General features: G+C 41.4%; 1 protein-coding gene and 1 non-coding gene across 3 annotated transcripts in view; both read left to right on the forward strand.

The window, feature by feature from the left end:
* Nucleotides 1–18,985, forward strand: part of EVA1A (eva-1 homolog A, regulator of programmed cell death) — a 202,752-nt gene that overhangs the window by 117,513 nt on the left and 66,254 nt on the right. The window lies entirely within an intron of this gene.
* Nucleotides 5,600–5,671, forward strand: TRNAC-GCA. Its single transcript has one exon. It is a non-coding gene; the product is annotated as a tRNA-Cys (tRNA).

The following is an 18,985-nucleotide window of genomic DNA, read 5'->3' on the forward strand; positions in this document are numbered from 1 at the left end:
ATATGTCGAGAGCTTATAGGGAACAGACCATGCAATATGTGATACCACACGCAGAGAGCCAGCACTCTGGAAACTTCCTTCTCCTGGGAAAAAGATCATGGAGCAACATTTATTTTTAAGAGGCACCCTCATGTTTTATATATTTGTGCTTTCTGTCATGATATTTGATAGCATTGCATTTCATCACTTGGAGACATGCTGCTTGGGAAGGCAGGCCTGGAGAGTACCTGTGCTGTGCTCAGTCCCCTTTCCCGTGGCTGCATGCCACACTAGTCCCTTTATTTGGCCATTGTATGCTCTGAGAGCAAACTGTGTGTAGTTGGGTTGAACTAATGAAGTATATGCACTGGAGGAGGGAGGACACCATGGATTAATAGAGCCAAGGAGCAGATCAGTGAGATGCTCACAAATAGCAAGTCCAGCCCTTCCTCCTCTGTTCAAAAATGACTTAACACGAAACCAGTACACTTTCAAATCCCTGTGTTCTCAAATCAAAGCAGCAATGCCCTAATTAAAGCCACTTCTAACCCTGATTCTTTACACACAGCACAGGTGAGCTGGCTGTCCTGCCTGTGCCCTCCCTCTGCCCACCCTGACAGCCCTTTTTATGAGCAGACTGGAACACAGTGCATTCACCTCTGGCTGTGGGCAAGTAGGAGCCTCTGACAGTGTCCTGTCTCTTGCTGGAGTGGAGGTGACAGGTGGAGGCACATCTCTACCATCCAAAAGTCTCTTATCTGTGATGACACAGACTCTTTTGTCAACATCTCCTTCATGCTGGATGAAATATCCTTTGGTTGAGGCCAGGGGGAGCAACCTTCCTCTTTCAGATCTGTTTTCCAGCTAGTAGGGGTTGCTTTCAGGTGTTGAACAGGCAGCCAAGACCTCTTACTGCTCTTTGCTGACACCATCACTCAGCATCCTCCTGCAGCATAGCTGGGGGGAGTGGGGGGCCCTCTGGCTATTTTCCAGCCACCAACAGCTGCATGTTCCTCTCCAGAGAAGTGACTCTGATCCCAGGAAGATGGCCCAATACAATGGTATTTGGAAAGACCTGCAGCAAAGCAGCAGAACTGGGAAGAAGGGATAATTGCTGGGATAAGAACGGTGGAAAAGAGTACAGGAAGGAAAATGGCAATGAGAGATGTGGTTTGCAATGGGAGAGAAGTGTGAGTGATGGAAAAGGAATGAAAGAGAAAACTCTGAGTGGAGCAGTTCAAACACTTTGTAGATAATACAGGATACTTGAGCCAGGATTTCAGTTTTTTGGTTTCTTTTTATATTCCAGTTCTGATCTGAGTTACTGCAGAAGAATTGTTTTATTGTTTTGTGCCTGACTTTCCCCATTTATGAACCAGATAATGGCCATTAGCAAACCTATAGCAGGTGAGGGCATCTTCAGATCCAGGCCTGGAAGTGTTGACACTTGAGCATTATTGATAGACATGTGGAGACAGGCTGTCTCTGTGAATACTTCTGCAAAAATCTTCTTGAGTTTCTTTAAATTTGGCAGCTCCTAGAGCACATGCACCAAACCTGAAGCACCTTCACAAGGTCTGACACTGGTTCTTATGCCCTTAACTGTTCTGCCAGCTCATGACAGGTTTTGCAGTGTCTGGTGTCATGAGGGGAGGGAGCAGCAGAGCTCCGAACACAGCCTTAAGGACCAGTCACCCGTAAGATTTGTCTGCAGTTCCAAAAGTGCAAGTAAAGTTTCTGTCTGACCCAGTCCTGGAAGCCTGGGCAGACCTGTGTGACCTTAGACAGGTCAATTATTCCCTTTATTTTTCACCTCTGCATTTAAAAAATGAAATGTGAAGATACTTTGCAGAAGAGTGATAAAAGTAAGTAAGGTAAAGACTAGGATGTGATGAGGTGTATTGAGAATCCATGGAAGTGCTCAGATGAAAGTTCTCCGTGAAGGTGGATGCTGTTATCTGCTGTTATCTTCACTCAGAGACTTGAAGTGATTTCAATAAATTGTATGAGATGTGCTGCTTCTCATTTCAGTAGGTCTTAGGCAAGACAACAGAAGAAAGCAATGCAGTGTCACAATGCTGATAGCAAGCGAGTCACAGATGCTGATACCAAGAGACTTATTTAGTCCATTTTGATATTTTTTGTCCTGCTTTTCTCATCTCATCAAGCAAGCGTTGCTGGACTCTCTGAGATCCTTCCTTAGGACCCACAGCCCAAGCCTGAAGCTCCTTAAAGAGCTGCCCATTTTGAAGATTTTCTGTGTCTTCAGCTTTGTTCACATGTCTTTTCAGAACCTGAGTAAGTGATGAGGTTTTCAGATAGAAGTACGACAGACACAGTTGTGACTGTTGTATTTGAGGTAGGCTGCTGCTTGTGCTTCAGTGGCCTGTGTGTGCAGCAGATACGTGGAGCTGGTGGTACACAGTAGGGAGCCAGGAATGTTCAATAGTCTGGTGTTCAGTTACTTGAAAGTTTCACATCTTCTGTGTGGATGCTAAATGCAAGCAGCAGGCAGGGAGCACAGTATCTGTGGAAAAGCAAGTCACATAACTTTCTCAGACTAGCCTGGGAAATCATAAGGAGGAATCAAAATAATCCTCAGAGACAGAAGACAGCCTCGCAGGTGCTGTTTGTCAGTTTCTTGTTTTCTTGCAAGAGAAGGTCGAGGGGTGGTGTACCCCACTGACCAGTGATGGTGATGTGTTAGTTCACTGGCCAATAAGGGTTTTACCTTTCTGGACCTTCATGTACTTGTCTATAAAAGAAGATCTGGGGTAATAAATCTTGCTCTCCTGTTCAACTCACAAGAGAGTCCGTGTTGTTACTACCTCAGTGTTCCCAATACAGTGTGACACTTCTGAACCATGGCAGTATTTGGTCTTTATTTTCTCCCCACTTTGCTGTCCCAGAACTGCCCTGGCCAGTAACTTATGCCAGTCTGAGTCACACAACAGCTGGAACAAGCTTCTCTCTGCTTTAGTTTTTGGAAATGTTTGTGCTTTGAAAGGGTAGGGCCCATGCAGAGGACACTTAATTTTCTCCAATTTACATCATTTTGCTGCTCAGACGTTTGGTTGTTTCTTGGGGTGTGTATTTCTCCAAACTTCCAGAACTCTGTTGAAACAGCTATTTCATGACTGGTGATGGAAATTTGTGTTTATGTGTACTGGAATGACACAAAGAAATAAAGAGTTCTTTCTTCATGACCATGTTTCCCCCCACCTCCCTCCTTTTAATCAGAAAAAATTGATGATTCAGACATGAAACTGATCGGTACAGTTCTTGTACTGGGGTGACTCCATATCCATGGTGGAAAAAGAGTTCTGATCTTCTGATCTGCAAAGTGTGTCTGTAGGCACTAGAGACAGAAAGTTTTTCACATGGCAATATACCTTAGTGCACTTCCTGTGGGTTAGCTGACTTTCACCAAGTTGGGAAGCATCCATAGAGCGCCGTGAGTGGAAGTGACATATTTACCTCGCCTTGTCTCCTTTCATCCCATTTTAGACCTCTAACTGTCTAACAGCATTAGGAGGCCCCACAGGATGAGAACTTGAAGTCAGTACTGCTGGATTTACTGAATTTCTGTGCTATCTCTTGACACTGACATTAGCTGAATACATCAGGAATGGGGTGAATTTTTAGGGATATGGGAAACAGGAAAATCTTAGAAAGGAAACTTGGGAAACCAAATCTGCCTGCTATGTTTATCATGCAATTAGTTAAGGAGCTGGCTCACATAGTTGTCTCTGAAAACCAGAAGAATCAAATGAGAACCAGAGGACAGAGGAAAATATGTTGTATTGATCTTTACAAATGAGCAGGAGTCATTAAGAGTTAGTAACTATCTAATAAATTTGGCTTCTGTGTCTAGTGAAGGAGTATAAATAAGGAAGGAAGAAGAATTTGCTGAGCCATGCACTCACATGGAGCCATATGTATATTAGCTTACCCTCAGGAGAGTTGCCAAAATGGAATGTAAATGATGGAAAAAGGAAGGGGTGAATTTTGTTGTCATGGAATACTGGAGAAAAGACTAAACAAAGTAAATCTGTAAGCAGTTAAAACAAACCTCATCCCGGTGAAGAAGAGTTTATTGAATTTTCTGTGTGACTCAGAGCACACTTTAGTTATTAGTTTGATTCCTTTAGTAGCATGTAGGAAGTATGCAGCTCCTCTACACATGTTGACTTCACCTTTGAAAAGGAACATGGATGACACACACATAGATTTGTAGGAAGGAAATCCAGACAAAACTTAATCACTTAGTTTGATCCAACTGCAGGCCGAGTACATGAAAAAAATATGGTCATTTAATCTGTGTAAATAAGATGTTTATTCATGTACTGAAGCAATCATTATATTGTTTCACGAAGACTGAGCTGAAAATTTAATTTAAATTGACTGGAGATGAGGATTATAAAGCAGACTGAAAACAGGCTGGAGGCACCAGAAACACATAGTGATGAATAAATGCCAAGACTTGGTGGAAGATTCCTCAGGGGAACAGAAGGGAACAATGTTAGACTGTTTTTGTTTAAGATCTTTATTAATGGTTTGGAAGGAGGGTTGTCTATGGTAGGTCATTGTGAGATGGTGCTCATCTTGGGAGGGATCATGCTTTCTGAAGCATTAGTACTAATAGCTTTTGATCTGGCAAACTTTGAATGAATCAAAATCACAGCAAATGGTGCCAAAAACATTTCAGTCTGGGCACCTTACCCAGAGTCCCTGTGAATGTACCTGTCTGTAGATGCTTTCTACAGAAATCTCAGTCCATGTGGTTCATCATTTAGAGCAAACAAATTCTCTTAGTTTCCATTGGGGTTCAGCCTCTCACACTGATTTATCCAATGTTTGTCCAACTTTGCCTACATTGGATTCTTCATACCAGAGCCTCCTGGCTGACCCCATGGACATGCTGTTACTCTGTCCTGGTATTTGAACACATATTGTGATTCTAGCAAGAATCTTGATACTACTAAATATTTCAGCCAGAGGGCTGGTGAAGCAATAGGGACCTCTAGGATCTCTGTTTCCTTACTAAATTTACTGTTCTCCAGCCTCTTTCCAGAGGCCTGGAATTGCTCAGTGAAGGCTGAACTTCAGGATTGTCCTTTGGGGAATATCACCACTGCTTTGAGATGGAGATTTGGTCCCTGGAGTCACCAGGTCACTGTTACCCCTGATTGTGGGTTGATTGTTGAGCTGAGGGGAGGAGGGCATGGTGCTGGCTGAGAAAAGAGATGGGCAATGCAGCTGGCCTTGATGTGCACATCTGGACAAAGGAGCTGGACAGCTAACCCTGTTCCATATCTGGAAAGAAGTGCAGGGAGGGAGTGCAGAGCAAATTTTCCTTCATTTTGCAATTCATTGGCTGGCACTGTCCAGGACTAGCTGTAAGGTTCAGTTTTTATTCATTCGTAAGACATTGCTGTGCTGCCCCAGAAGTCCTACACCCCCATGTGTGTCTTCTGCAAGGCTCAGGAAGAAATGTGGTGAGGTTGTCTTGCTGGACCAGTTCTGCAGGACTGGTTTATATTCCAATTCCATGCTTTGAACTCCCTGGGGCAGGAGGAGTCATGATGGGTTTCATTTACAGAGAAGGGCTGCTCAGGCAGGGGGTATAGCTCAGTGGCAGAGCATTTGACTGCAGATCAAGAGGTCCCTGGTTCAACTCCAGGTGCCCCCTCAGGTGCTGCTTTTTTGGTCAGATATTAGAAAAACAATTCTTTATTGTGAGGGTGGTGAGGCACTGGAACAGGTTCTCCAGAGAAGCTGTGGCTGCTCCATCTCTGGAAGTGTTCAAGGCCAGGCAGGATGGGGCTTGGAGCAACCTGGGATAGTGGAAGGTGTCCCTGCCCATGGCAGGGTGTTGGAATGAGAGGATCTTTAAGGTCTTTTCTAACCCAGACAATTCTTTGATTTTTGGGGTTCTAAGGAAAACATACATAATGCTTAGACACTGAGTAGCAGGATTTAGATTATGAAGGAAATTAAAACATGAGCAACCAAAGTGACAAGTCACAGACAAAAAACAAGTGAAGATGGAGAGAAGGAGTGTGTGTTAACCATAGGAGGACATTTATTTCAGCCCCTGCAAGAATCTCCATTTTCTCTGCATAGTCTTCTGGTTTGGGTACAGATACCACAAACTGTGGCAATCTTAGGGTCACAAATGCCAAATTTCCTTCTTTTCCTCCAGTGCTTGGCTGAAGGAAACATTCCTCACATATTCCTGTGCTTAAGTGAACACTGGTTTGGGTCTTGAGTGGGAGGGATGACTAAGAACTAAGAATTAATTGCTTGATTCATTCTCTGATTATTCTTTACAAGCATTAGAAAGGTGTTATTATCTGCTGAAAGATCATTATTTTAATTGTGCTTTGATGAGAACTGAAAACAAGGGAATCAGTTACTCAGTGTGGTCCATTAGTAGTGAGTGTATTAAAGGCAAATGCAGAATCCCATGGAATTTTTCCCAAAGATGACGTTTATTAGGTTGTAAAATAACCTCCCACAGAAGCATTTGAAGCCCTGTCACTTAACAGATAAATTACTGAGGCCAAGAGGTCATAAGACCTTCCTAAATTAATTGCTGTTTGAACTGGAATGGAACTTAAAAAAAGTTGGTTTGAAGATTCCCAGTGACTGTAAGTATCCCAAAACCCTTGCAAAATTGCCAAAGAAATCAGATTTATATCTGCTCTGAATGTCTAGATTTAACTTCTACCTACTGGCCACTGTGAGACCTTTTAAGGTTGAAGAAACTTTGTTAGGTAATTCCAGTTCTCTCTTTGAACACTTAAAATGTGTGATTAAGAAACCTCTCAGCCTTTTCTTTGTAAAATTAAAGAGGTAAATCTTCTCATGTCTTTCTTCAGAATGAGGTTTCCCAATTCTTTATTCATTCTTGTGTCCTTTCCCTCAATTATTTCTAGTTCTTCAGTACCTGCAGTCTCTAGAAGAGGCTCTGAATACCAGCAGCAGTTGCACCAATGCCAGGTTGGGTTGTTATAAAATTTCTTTGCTTCTTCTACTTGGTATTAATCTCTAGTATGCATTATGCTGCTGAAGATGTCTGTGTTACACCACTTAGATTCCATCACTTTCTAGGCTTTTTCCAGTTTGCTCTGGCCTCCTTTCTCATGTCTGAGAAGCAAGTTCTCCACTGTTTAATCTTACATTCAGGACTTTACTGAAATTCATACTGTTGGCTTGTGTGCAGTTTACTGAATTCCTCTTGGGATTGTTTTGCTTTATTGTCCTCTGTATTCCATGCTGCTTCCCAAAATTCCACAAACTTACTGAACAATAGTTTAACCTTTTCTTCTGTGTCAGCAATAAAAACATTAAATAGTAACTGGTAAACCAACATCTATAGGGGGCTGAAACTTCACTTGCTGAGTGAACATTTGCCATTTACTATTTAATTTGGAAAGCTATCAGCTGGTCTCCAATTAATCTACACTGTAGTGTGTTTATTTTAAACCAGCCAAGTGTATTATTCAATAGTTGAAATTTGGTGCTTTTCAAAAGCCCATTACCTCAACACTCTTATCAACCTCATTTGTAGACTCATCAAAATGCAAGACTGGATTAATTAATAAGACTCCTTTTCCATTAAACATTGTTAATGTATATTAATTATTTATTTGTTGAGCCCTGTCACAGACGTTCTGTGACTTTGCCTGTGATTGATGTGCTGCAGACAAGCCCATGATGGTAGGCCTAATTACCCCTTTTTAATGAGTGTGGTGTATGGAGAGCATCCATTTACTTACCTCCTCCTAAAATCTTCCTGAAGTTTCAGGAAAGCATTGCGTTGCAGTGAGTTGGACACATGCGTAACAAGCAGCTACTGGATTTAATTTTTAATACTATTCTAAATGTGTCTGTTGTTTTTTATTATTGCATCATGCTCCCCTCTGAGTAGCTGTTTGCATACACAATCTCTTGGGTATGTGCTTCTTGAGAAAAGAGACAGGAGCAATCTTTGGGAAGATCACCTGACCTGGTCTGAACCCAAGAATGTTATTTTCCATTCTTTTCCTGCACCCATCAAATGAGCATGGGAACATCTTCTGGTAGTGCATTAGGCAAAATAATCATGCATCTTTCAACCATTGTTTTTATAACTTCTCCTCTGGGGAAGAGTGTTTGAAGTGCAGCATATTATTTTCTTACACCAGTTTGACTTTTGTGAAATGTGTATCCTCTTACATATTTTAGATTCACAGCATCATTAAGTTCGGAAAAGACCTTTCAGATCATTAAGTCCAGCCATTAACCCAGCACTGCCAAATCCACCACAAAACCATGTCCCTCAAAGCCACATCTACACATCCTCTAAATATCTCCAGGGATGGAGACTCCACTGCTGCCCTGAGCAGACAATTCCAGTGCTTGACAACCCTGCCAGTGAAGACATTTTTCCTTATAGTCAATCTAAACCTCCACTGGTGCAACTTGAACCCATTTCCTCCTGTCCTAACACTTATTACCTGGGAGAAGAGACCTATCCCCAACCTGCAACAACCTCCTTGTGAGAACCTCTGCCTTTTCCTCATTCTTTGTCATTATGTTTTCCTCTGTTTCCAGTAAAGGATGGAGATTCTCAATCCTTTGGTTTGTAATATATTTATAGAAACATTTTTTTATCATTTTTTTACAGCACTTTTATTTCATGTAACAGATGAAAGAGAATTGAGCCATATACCTTTACTGAAAGGGAATGGGATTTGAAGTAGTCTGCAGTTTATAAAGGAATGTGTTCCACCATTTTGATGAGACCATTTTTTCTTTTCCCATTGATCCAGAGGACCATAGTTGCTAACAATTGTCTTCTTCTGGTCCTTGACTATGTCTTGGAGATGTCCTAAGTGCAGACAGCAAAGATACGGGCACAGAATTCCTGAGTTCTTCAGGAAACTGAAATAGACAGTGGAGGATATTTGCTGTGCCATGATGTTCTCAGATGAGTTTCTTGTATTAAATATCTCTGTACCCATACCTGTCCCATAGTTATATCCACCTCTCCAGCCTGACATGAAAGGCATTACTCAAAAGTAGCAGAGAGTGGGAGCTTAGCATCAGCACTCCCTGTCAGCTCTGCTGCTGCCTGTTGGAAGGAAACCTTCCTTTTCTGAAGCACTGGGGATTTCAGGTTGAAATGTTACAGTGGCATAAAGTAGGAATGGGGAATATTTGATTCAGGACTCCTAGCTCAGAGTCTGGAACATGTTGGAAAAGCTGAGTTCTGGGTATGCAGATGGGCCAAAGGTTAATGGCAAAAACCCAAGAAGAGCTGTGTTATAAATAGAGAGATTTGTGTTATTTCTCACAGAATATGACTGTGCTTCTTTGCAATGGCCCGTTTTGATACTCACTGGAGTTATTAAGGAGGGTTTGCCATCTTGTAACAAGCTGGGGGAAAATCTAGAGGCTTCAGGAAGGTGAGACAGGTTTTATTTTATTTGTCCTGGTGTTTTGTTTTGTTTTGGTTTTTTTTTTTTTTCTTTTTTTCTTTTTTTTAGTTTTTCATTTCTGACAGCTTGCTTACATGGTAAGCCCCTTGCTCAAATTCATCACCTTCCTGATGGTAAAAATGCAACTCTGAGATATTGAAACCAATTAAAAGTAAACATGATGTGATTATAGGCATCTAACTAAACTCCATAAGATCAGCAATTCCCAAACTTTCCTATTTTTTAAACCATTTTTGAGACCACAGTACAGTTTTCCTTTGCACATCCAGGTCTAAGATTATTTCCAGTTCAGGACTTGGGATTCATCTTGGTTTAGGAACCTTGGTTCCTGCCCTGCGGGGAATAAACACTGTCCTTGCTGAGCCCCTTGGGTCACAGTCTGCAATTTCATGGGATTCTCCGTTTCTCTGTGCTCTATAACCTCTATTAAAAATGAGAAAGCATCAGCAGTGCAATGCAAGAGAGAGGAAGAATTTAATCACTCCTCTGTCTGTTCCTACCTTTTCAATTTTCAAGGACAGGATCCTTGATCTCCTGTTTTCTTCTATAGCACATGTGACACACTCATGGCTAAGTATTTGCTGGATGGATTTGGATTTGGGAACAGATCTTTGGAATCAGGAAAATGGAGAATTTTTCAGGTTCCCCAGTGAGTTTTGCACCTTGATTTAAATAATTGTTCATTGAAAATTTATGTCACTTTCATCAACTTAGTGCAGCAAAGATGATGTTGGTATATGCTGTACAAACTGATTGAAAATCCATCCTGCTATTAATAAATGGTGTCTGCAAACACTGACATTTTACTGTTCTTAAAAATTTGCCTGCTTTTGGCTGTGCTGTGGAAAAATAATGCCTGCTGGAGTGTTTCTGCCTCTGCCTGTCTTCTGATTGTGACCTGACATGAACTTGTTTATGTAATGCTCCCTAGCAGCAGTGCTGCTGCTGGAGACAGGGCTGTTCCTGTGAGCAGAGGTAGCTCCATACCCAGTTTGAAAGGTTTTTTGAGCTATTCAATTTAACAAATGCCATGCCGGGAAGGAGAAGGTTTCTCCCTGGTCATATCACTGGCACTGGAAGCCAGAAATGTTTTATCTCCAACTCCTGTGTTGGGTGAGCTTGCTGAGAAGGGCTGTGTTTGTTCATCTTGTTCTCAGCTGCCAAAGACTCCTCATTTTCTTGTGTTTCAGTTTCTCCTCTCTAGCAGATAAGGGTGATAATATTGCAGTTTGATAGGTGTCACCATGTGGATTGGGAAGATGTGATGCCTTAGCTCAGGATGGTGGAGTTTCAATCAGTTGCCTTCACAGGAACATTGATACAGCAGTGCAAGGCTCTGCAGCTGACGTTTCATGGCTTTGGTGACATCATCTCTGCAAGAGTCAGTCTCAATGTGACAAAACAAACAACAATATTTAGTTTCAGGCCAGGAATTTTCTTCATCATTTATGATGTTTGTGGAAGTCATGATTTCTTCCATGTAGCACAAATCTAACAAGTGCAAGGAGTATACACCCTCCAGATGTGCTTTCAGGCCTAAATCCAGGTCTAGAAATCCATAGCATGCTTCATTCAAGAACAACAGAAAGAGGGACTGAATATCACTTTATTTCTTTGAGCTGCCTCCATATTTCAAGAGAAGAGGCTTTGCAGTATGAAACTGTAATTTAAGTATATTCCTTTGCTGATCTCAAGCACTCAATTCTTTGAATTTTAAGAATTAAGTGCTCTCGGGGTGGAAGTGATGTGTCTCAGCTGAAGTCTATTTTTAAATAATTTGCTGGTGATCAGCAGTCTATGACCAGACATCTGGCAAGAATCATGTGGCAAGAATCAGATCTGTATGTCCAGCATACCCCCCTGAGAGGAGCTAAACTGCTCCAGTGGAGTGTGTTCCCTGGGACAGCAATTCTGACTCATTTCCATGCCACAGGCTTAAGCATCCATTCACAGCAGACCTCAGACTGCAGCACCAGGTATTCTGCTTGGTTATTCTCAGATACTAAAGCTTATTTATAGGTCTTTCCACCCCTCTCTCTTTCCTCATTGTCTTTTGTTCTTAATTTTCTCTCTTCTCCACTCCACTTTCTATCTGGGTAAAATGACACATCTCAGCTTAGAATTTCTGTTCACGTGTACTTGTCTCGGGTTCATGCTCATGATGGCTTAGAAAGCCTGGAGGGATATTCTGTAATTTGGTGTCCATTCATGTGTGTTTTCAGTACTTCCCATTAAACAGCAACATACAGAAATGTTGGCAAGAGCAGAGATAACAGAAATGCTGTCCTCACTATTCCATGGAGCACAAAGCAGGCATTACAGGGATAAATTTGCCTTTTTTTTTTCAGGGATATCCAATCACTTCAAAGGCTGTCCCCTTGACTGCCCAGTTTTTCTATCTCCCTGTGAGCTGCTGCAACCTGGAATTGGGAGTGTTTGGGCAGATGGTGCCAGAGACACCTCAGCTGTCATCCCAGTCAGGGAAGCTCTGAGAAGTGCCATGAAACTCAACTATATCCCTAGTTTATATTCCTAGAGAATGCAGAATACAGTATGGTATGGACATGTTTGGACTGTCTCCACACAGAGTAAGACTCCCACCCATGGAACCTCCAAGCTGAAATGCCTCTGGATGGAGCCCCTCAGTTCAACAGACAATGTCCCTGGCATAATTTCAGTGGACCAAGCTGGACCAGCATCTCCCTGCCAAGTGCTGTCCTGCAGCATGACTTAGCAAAGCTTGGTAGGGCATCAGCTTGGAGATCTCTCCATGTTGTGGCACAAACCAAAAAAAAGCTACAGCACAGCATCCAAATTTGTATTTGATTTGGGAGCATCCTCAAAGGCATCCAGTGCACTTCTGTCCTTTCTTTCCTAGGTGTCTGTTATACCTCTGGCTCTCAAGGCTTAAGGCAAATTTTGCCTTATCGGCAAGTTACCTCATTTTAATAACCTTTTATTTTGAATTTGCAGTATATAAGCATGGCTTTGGTTTGCTTCAGAAGGCCAGGGCTGTACTCTGCAGCATAAAAACCACTGGTAGAAAGCAGGGAATGGAACTATTTGTCAGTAATAGCATCTCAAATGCATTTATTTATTTCCTAAGTGTTCTGAGAAACGCTTTCCTTGAAAACCACAAACTGTGACACGTGGATTGATGGATGGGTGGTTTTTGCTGAATGTAGAAACCAACAACTCTCTCTCTAGAGTGATTGGAGGCATGGAGACCTTGCTGTCACCTCTGTGACATAGGATCATTTAAGCATGATAAGGTCATACCAGAAAACTTGCTGGAATCTCAAGCAGGATCTTGCAAGATCAAAACCATCAGTGTTCTGCATATATTCTCCTTTCCAGCCTCTGGAGCCTACTTCCTCAAAGAGAGGTTAAAGGAAGAAAGGTACTTTAAAGTTCCTCTTTGTAAATGAAATCATAATTGATGGAAAATTAAAGCAATTGATGTAATATAAACCTCCTGGTAACTGGAGAAGGTGCTACAGAGGCTTCCCAGCAGTTATACATCAAGAAACATTCTTAATCTCCTAGATAATGTGGAAAAGGAATGACATTTATTATCTACAAGTCCTCACAAGCTGAGGATGCAGTTTATAAAACTGTATTTGGCTCCCCCTCCTTTTCCTCCTTTATTGTAATCCTTCACTATGGATCATTTTACATCCAAACTCACCTTCATCTGTTATCATACTTCGATGATTTATTGGCATTAGAAAGTTCTGATTAATAAGGCTAGAAGGACATCCATCAGAAGAACTAAGAATGTGTGATCATTTCCTCTCAGGCTCTCATTAGCTGTGGCTGTCCTTCTGGGAGTTTTATCTTTGTCTTTCTATTTCCAGACTAAAGCACATGGGGCTTAAAAATAATATCCTGTGAATAATCTTTTGTTTCTCTCAGCTTTTAAAACCTTTGGTCAAGATGGAATATGATCTCCATGTTGTCAGCTGAAATAAGGAGAAACAACCCAAAATGTACAAATGCACTCTTAATGAATGAGCAGGTAAGTCAGAATAATAGATGGCTTGATTCATCCTCCTTCATTCAAGATAGAAACTAAAAAGCTCTACAAATAATCCTATGATCATATAAAATATTTGTGGGGTAGATAGGAATTACACTCAACAGTGTCTCTTCCAAAAAAACTTCCTTTTTCTTTACATTGTTTTGGTTTAAAATGAAATAAGTGGTGGTGAAACACCCCTCTGGTATTTTCAGGTTGCTTTGCTAAGTGAAGGTGAAAAGGTTTTGTTTTAGAGTTTCTATACTAAGCTCTCTTTTTAATGAGACACTCCTAGGTTAAAAATACCTCCTGAAAGCAACTTCCCACGTCTTTCCTACATTAGTGACAGATTGGAGAAGAAAACCTGGAGTACGCCTGAAAGTGATAAGTTGAGGTTAGAGGTCTAGCCAAAGTCAAGTGCTAGGGAGTTTCAGCTGTAGAGAGCTGATGCTTTGAATTATAATCAAGTGATTAATGTTTCTAATGTAAGTGGGTTTGGGAATTACGAGGACTTGCAGCAACAGCTTGGATAAGAATGGTGAAACCTGCTTTTAGAGTTACTTTATTTATAGCATATTCATTAGGTTGGGCAAAATGAACAACATGTGCTTATGTGGTTAATGATAAATCCATATGAGGACTAAACTAGTCTGCTGAGTTATGAGAAAGCCATTTGTAGGTCAGATTTTTCTGGAGAGAGATAGACTAGAGAGACAATTCCTATCTATTTGGGGTTGGGGGGGAGCAGGGATAGGGGAGAAGAAACCAGCTTTTCTCCTTCTGTAAAATACATAGGATGTAAATATTACAGATCTTTGTTAATTTTTAAAGGTCATTTGCCCCTGAAATTTCTGTAGCTGCCTTCATAAATACCAAAATTAGAATGGGGAGGAGGAGATATGTATGGAAAGGTATACAAAATTTTTTTTTGTAAAACAGCAGATAATCCAATGTTAACATATGAAAACTGTGAAAACCAGAAAATAATACATCTCTGAGGCATTATAGTTTTTCTTGTGGGATTCAGACAACCCATGAATGAAATTTCAGAATGAAATGGAAGGTACTGAAGGAAAAGAATAAAAGGAAGACTATTCCTTCTGTTTGAATTCATCACACCTTAATCCTGCTGCTGTAAGCAGTTTAAGGTACTCTTTCAAACAGAAAAGTACCTTTTCTGTTTGAAAAAGGTACTCTTTCAAACAGGTGAGAGTATAGTTAATAAACCCAGTATTTTGCCACATGCTTCATGCTGTGGTTTTAGTTATAGATCTGCCAAAAGGATAAAAAAAAGATTGGTTCCCCTCCTCTATCCTTAACCAGGATTGTGGAGGTCTCTCAGCCACAGGTCCCACAACCAGGATGCCATTTGGACTGAAAAAAAAAAAAAAAAAAGGTAAAAGAAAGACAAACAAGTAAAAGAAAACTCTTATAAATTCCCTTTCTATAGCAGCCAAATGCATGTGTGTTATTTCACCCTAGAATCTCAATAGTTGCATGTTGCACATCCTCACAAATAAAAAGGCAAAATCTGTCCATTTGCAAAAAGCCATTTCCCTTCCTATACTCTAATTTCTAGGTAGGAATGGGAATGTGATGTTCATTTTCAAGGCAGGAAGCTGCCAAGTGAATACTTTCAAATGTGTTCCCCTACCTCTACTGGGTGTTGCTGCGGGTGCTGTTTGTGAATGAGCTCAGATTATCAGAACACACTTTAGAAAAGCTGACTGATTATAGTGAGTATTTTTAGCAAGAGAAAATGGCACACAGTGCAGAGATATTAAATTATATATATATATATATATGTACAACAAAAACAAGTTCAGGAAGCTCTTTCAGATTAATTGCCTTTGAAAAGATATTTATTATTCTCAGGACTGTCAGTTAATAAAAGATATGGTGGCTTTCCCCCTCCCTTGAGACCCTTGACACATCCAGAATTAATCCCTGCTAGGAAGATGTACTTTAGTATCCACCCAGTATCTTGGACTCCAGTGGTAACTGCATGAAAACTTAATGGCCTAATCAGAGTTTTGCTCATTTAGAGGTTACACAAGATAACTTGTTCCTGACATCAAAAGTCATGAAAACATTATTATAATATATATTTTATAGATATGAAATAATCTGTGTTTAGCTCTGAGAGGTAAACACATACTTTATTTTTGGCCCCTTGTTAGACATGGAAAATTAGGTGCAGAGATTGAAATTAGCAAGGTTTATAATCCCTGGATCAGGAGGCTCAACTCAAGGGCAGATTCATCTCACCTGTGTTAAACTGTGTTTGGATAAAACAAATTATCCTCCACAAGGTCCAGTCTCTATTAACTAGAGAGGGACAGTGCAGATATTTAATTCAGATCTACCCTTGAGGTGGCTAAGCAGAATGCAGATACATCCCACCCCAGGGATTAAAACACTTGTTTTTTGAGTGACAAGTGAGGGCTAAGATCTAGGAATATATGTGCTCCTCACCTTAGAGAGCTTACAGATAGAAAACAGTGTCTGAAGTGCAAGAAATAAGGATGTTAAAGCTGTGTGGAAAAGCCTGAGTCTCACAGGACAAGCCTGTATTTACCCAAGGCTTCAGGATGAAGAAAAAGTCTTGTGGGTGTTTTGGGTAACTTATCATTCTGAAATTAGCTATATTTACTTTATTGGTTAAATTAATTAAACAGCACCAGGATCCTGCCACTGGAAAACTTTTATGGTGTTCAATGTTATCATGATCCCTGCTTACTCCAGGGTGGGGTGCCAAGTCTCTGGTATGGCTTGACCAGTAGCATGACCAGAGATTGCTCCTGATAAATGGTCTGCAAGGGGCCATTCTCTTTTGGGGGTTAAGGACATTTAGCCCCCACTGTGCATGGGGCTGTGCCTGCTGGCCCTGGCCCTATTTAGTTAATCTCTTCCTCTTCTCATTTTATTATTTGACCTCTTCATGATCAGAGCCATGGGGAAGCAGCTATGGTGTGCTGGGCTTGATACAGGGCTAGCCTTACTTTGAAATAATATGGTGCTATCTAATTCCCTTCTGCTGTTCTCTCTAATCTGTAAAGACCTCACAAATCTGATTTTGGCCTGGTTACCCTAATCTGCATCATGGGCTGCCCAATTCACTGCCTTCAATGGGCCACACTCGACTGTGTCAGGATTTGGAGCTGATACTTGGTTTTTTTGAGCTGGGTGAGCAAACAGATCTGCAAGATCTCTTCTTGACAGTGCACTAGCTCTGATCTGAAAGGAGACACAGCTTTAGACATCTGTTTTAAGGGCAGAACTATTCTGAGCTTATTTAAACTTGATACAAGGCTCTGTTTATATTTCTTTGATTAATTGAAAATAACCTCTCATTAAGGAAGTGACAACCGATACCGTACGATTGTGCTCAAGTCATTCACAGGAGCGAAAAAAATACACCAAAGGTTAGGCAGGTCAAAGCCCTTGTTTGGATCAAAGCATATGTTGAACACTGTATAAATGCCAAATCTGAAAGTGTTTTGTGTTTAAGGTTGAAGTTCGGAGTAAAATGATACTATAACAATAAATCCCTAATTCAGCTTGTTAGGTCGCTACTGCATTCACAAAGGCACAGCAAAGAGAGGGATGCATCTGATGGAGCAGCTGGATAGGAGTCCAAGTCTGTTAAAAATTTACAGTATAGCTGAGGTAATACCACACCCAGTTCTGGTAGGCACATTTGGAAAAGAACTTTAATGCAATGGAAATGGATCTTGAAAGAGTGACAAGCACGGTTTGTGGTTTGTCCATAAATCTGCCTTACCGTGAGAGACTAAAAAAGCTCAGCTATTTTTATTTATTCAGGACAAGGTTACAAGATGACTTGTCTGTGGTTTTGTAAAGTTGAGCTTGCATGGTGAGGCAGCAGCAGGCTCCAGTTTCCACTCAGAGCTGCATGGCCTCTCTGCTTTCAACCAAAATATTGGAGTGTCCCCAGCTATGCCTGGGCTTGAAATATTCCTGCTATTCTGGGGGAAAACTCTGGATGGGTTGTACCTTGGTGGGCTGCAGCCTTCTCTGCCCATGCCTGATCTGCAGCTTCCTGGAGAGACTGATGAGTGATGGCCAGGATTGAGGCTGGAGAATGAGGCCAGACAAATGCAGATCAGAAAGGCAGTCCTTCTTCTTGATGGAGTGATAGCCACTGAAATCACTTATTTGGGGTGGATGGTCCTTCCCTCAAAGCCTCTGATTCGGGGGGGGGGGTGTCCTTGCATGATGTACTGTAATTTGTAATGATTCAGGTGTTGTTTTGGGACACCATTCTGTGGCTTCATCTGTGCAAGTGATCAGGCCAGGTGATGGAAATTATCAAATGAGTGATCTCACCTGGCCTTAAAACATTCCTATTAAATAGGAATATTTTAAAATTCCTGTTTGAGTGGAAATATGATATACCTATAAAACTGATTGGTAAATGGAAGGGTCTCGGTGAGGCCATCTTTAGCCTAAGAAAGGTCAATTTTTAGGAAAAAATCACCACTTTCATATTTGTGGACAGCATGTCTAAGTTTATATTTTCTTTCCAGGAAAATCTGAGCTTAGACCTGGATTCCAACTGTCCCTCCAGTTTACTGTATCTGATAGGACATCTTCAGTAGTACGAGGAGTCATACAGCTTCTTTCAAACGACGTTTGACCTTCTGTTCAATCTACAGTGACCTTATTGTGTGGTCATCTCATCCACCTTTCGGCTGTGGTGTTGGAACCAAATCAGGAGGATGAGAGGACCCCTTAGAAAGTCCTATGGGCTCCTGTCAAAGAGTTTATGGCACTCTGCAAGCACAGGTCGGATTTGCAAAGAGCCTAAAGTCAGGCTAGGTCTGGGCTGCCTGTGAAGGACACATTTTAGGTGTTAGGTCTAAAGGATGCTTTAAAAACTGCCGCCAAGCTGAACAGCTGTTGTGCCTTGCACCCAGCATGTAGAGAGGTGTTCAGAGGGTTTGCCTTGCTGGAAGGTTAGAGTGGATATTAGGAAAATAATCCAAATAGATTATGAATAATGCTATTAGAAAATCCATCAGATTGGATATCAGGAAAAATTTATTCACTGGAGACTGGTCAGACACTGCAGCAGGTTGCTCAGGGACACGGTGGAGTCACTATCCTTGGAAGTGTTCCGAAAATGTGTAGGTGTGATAGTCGGGGATATGTTTTAGTGGTGAGCATTGTTGTTAGTTAGACTAAGTGACGTTTGAAGTATTTTACAACTTTAATGATTTTATGACTATATGATTCTGAACTATGCATCCAACTTTATTCGATAAAGGCAGTTTCTTGCATCCGTCCAAGCAAAGGTTTGACTACACACTCAAGTGTGGTTTTCTGCTTCTGTGAGTGGTGCCATTGTCATGTCCTACCGGTGCCTGGGCTGCCACTTGCCCTGTCCCCGACGTGTGCGGGGCCGTGTGCTCCTCTCCAGTCCGGGCACAGCACCCAGGAGCCGTGTGCTCCTCTCCAGTCCGGGCACAGCACCCAG

Source organism: Parus major, chromosome 3, assembly GCF_001522545.3.
Source record: "Parus major isolate Abel chromosome 3, Parus_major1.1, whole genome shotgun sequence".
Classification (NCBI taxonomy): Eukaryota; Metazoa; Chordata; class Aves; order Passeriformes; family Paridae; genus Parus; species Parus major.